Source organism: Adelges cooleyi, unplaced genomic scaffold (assembly GCF_023614345.1).
Source record: "Adelges cooleyi isolate 19-005CV unplaced genomic scaffold, UGA_ACOO_1.1 ACOO_flye_CR_arks_rails_tigmint_CR_PRNA_307, whole genome shotgun sequence".
In the NCBI taxonomy this organism is placed as follows: domain Eukaryota; kingdom Metazoa; phylum Arthropoda; class Insecta; order Hemiptera; family Adelgidae; genus Adelges; species Adelges cooleyi.
The window spans coordinates 2953201-2956131 of record NW_026095978.1 but is presented as its reverse complement, the minus strand read 5'-3'; positions in this window follow the sequence as shown (position 1 = coordinate 2956131).

Genomic DNA, 2931 nt, shown 5'->3' with positions numbered 1-2931 from the left:
CCAGCCAATGACATATCCATGTTAAAAAAATTAGGGGCCTTATTTTAGGTCAAGACAAACCAATAAGTCCACTGATCAACAGAATTCTGTTATATATACATATATATATATATATATATATATATACAGGGTGATACATTAATGATAATACGCTTATTCTTTTTTGAAAACATTTGTTCACAAAAACTGAAGTGTCTCCCTCAAATTACTAAAACTACAAGAATTACAGGTTTTAGAGCAAATTTGAAGGTACTTGTATATTATTGTAAGGTGTATGTTTTATAATGATATATTATTTTGTTTTCTTCATCGATGAGCAAAAAGCGTACTGGATTTTTGTATTAAATTATTTTTTACTGAACCTAAGCGTTTACTCGAAAACATAGTTCTTTTACTTTAGAAAAACACTTGTGTGGTTCGATGTGCGTTTAAATTTTGCACTGTTTGCATAAATGAAATACAGTGCTTGTTTGTATTAAAAATATATACGAAGCCAAAAGACTGTGTCTATTTTTTAGATACCCATGTTAAACTTGCATTTTAATAACTGTGTACGACAAATACTCATGGTCTTTAGAATTCCACGGCCAACATGACTTGTTGACGATTTTTTTAAAGTTATGATAAAACCACCTACGTGAATTATTTTTTATTTTTACCATACAATGATATTTTCAGGTCATTGTGATTTTTCCGCCCTTGGGTAACAGGATTTAGGGAGGGGTGATTTTGGAATCTTTTATAGCAACTTGTAAATAATTTTAGTTATGCTTGTTAAGCTATTTTTTTGGTAAAAGAGAAGTTTACTGAAATTTGAAGTTTTTAACGTCAATCCAAAGATTCGTAGACTTTTGAAATATTTTTTAAGAAAATTAGATTTCTATAATAACCGTAAAGCATTTGAAAGACTTTAAATCGATTTGTTAGATAAATTTGGTTGTTATAATTTTTATATAAATATCCACTGTTGAATTAATAGGTTTTGGTTGAACGTCGGTTTGTCGTTAGCTTCGTTTTTTATATTGTTTAAAACTAATTTTTTTTTCTCGTTTTAATTTATTAAAATATAAAAAAAAAAATGTATATCGTATAATTTATTTTTTTTAATTCCATCAAAATCTTAAAACTGTAAAACCAAAGAAGGAAAAAATAGGACACTTGTTTAGTATTAGTTTTATTTATTTCGTCCAACGGCAGTGTCTAATGAAGCTATATAATAATTATTATATTGTTTTTCATATTTATGGTGACTAAATAATTTATGTTATTTTTTAATATAAATTGACAATTTTGGCAATGAATTCTTCATGACCTTTTCAACGCAACCACGGTTCTAAAAGATCATCAATGCTTATGGGTTTTTCAGAAACGTTTGAAATATATACGGTAATACGAGAAAAACCACCAACATAACATAAAAAAAAAAATATAAACTTCTTATTCGTATGATAAATGCGAAATATTCAAACAAGGCTTTTAAAATGTGTATATATGTCATTGAAAAGGGAGGCCCTCCTTTGATAGGTAGGGCCATGAAGCCTAAACACTGCCATCATGAAATGGTTTCTTGACGATTTGCTTCCGGGACGGGTCGTCAACCCGTCACCGGAGAGAGGGGATGGCGGTTCTTTTTCACCGCAAGATTGCTCGCCTAGCAAATGGAGCGCCTGTGACCGAGTGTCGAACCGGCGACAGTGAGCGCTAACACACTGTCGCCTTATCCACACGGCCACTCCTCCTCCTAAGAAATTATTTACGTACAATTAATTACTCACCCTTATATAAAAATATAAATGACAGTAATAATTTAGATCTGTATCAAATATTAAACAACTTTGAAGAACTGTTTAAAGATGATTTAGGGACATTTAATAAATAATAAATTTCATCAAATATTAAAAAAGGGGCTATACCCAAATTTTTTAAACCCAGGTCAATTCCTTTAGCGTTAAAAAGTAAAGTAGAGACAAATCGGTTAGTAGTCAATCAAATTCTAGTTCCTGTTGACTACAGTGAATAGGCAACACCTACTAGGGAACAGAGTATCCATTGTCTGAAATAGAACATACGCAAACATTAGCGGTTCAAATTATTTTTCTAAAATTGATCTTAAAGATACGTACCAACAAATCGTAATTAAAGAGATAGATCGAAAATATACTTCCATTAACACACACAAAGGTTTATTCAGTTACACTCGAAATCCATTTGGTACAAAAATTCAACAGGTGAATTACAGAAAGCTATGGAGTTTGCCACTGCAAATTTAGAAGGGGTAGGTGTATTTCAAGATGATGTAATAATTGCGGGTAAAATGATAAAGCAACATAACGATAGGTTCAAAAAATTATTTAATGTTCTTTCGAAATCAGGTTTAAGAGTTAAAAGAAATAAATGTTGTTTAGCTACGATGCGGAGCTGAGTAAGTATTGTTTATACACGGTGGATTTTTATCATTTAATTTTTTTTCGTGTATGTTGAAACTCATAATTGTTTTTAACCAATAAGTAAAAACATAAAGTAACCTAATTGGCCAAAAATAGTTTATCCTTTCCCCTTTCAAACCGATAGGTACTAACAAAAATATTATATATTTAAAAATGTTAGTATAAAAAAGTTAAATTGTATGAAATATTCTTTAGACAGAACACTATCGAAAAACGTTGGCAATATTGGCATATGTTTTGCACATGAGAAAACAGTTTTATAAGTAAATGTAGTAAGTTTTTCTAAAAAATAACAACGAGAGAGTGCGTGTATGAAAAATGGCATATAATGCAAATAAAAACGTTCTTGAATATCTACTGTTTACTTCAATGAGCACAACTCAATAGTTACAAATTTGAAATTGTGTTCAGTCCTGAAGTATATGTTCTTATAGTAGGCACTGCGCTAGTTCATACTATTTGAATCACAGTCACCAATCAATAA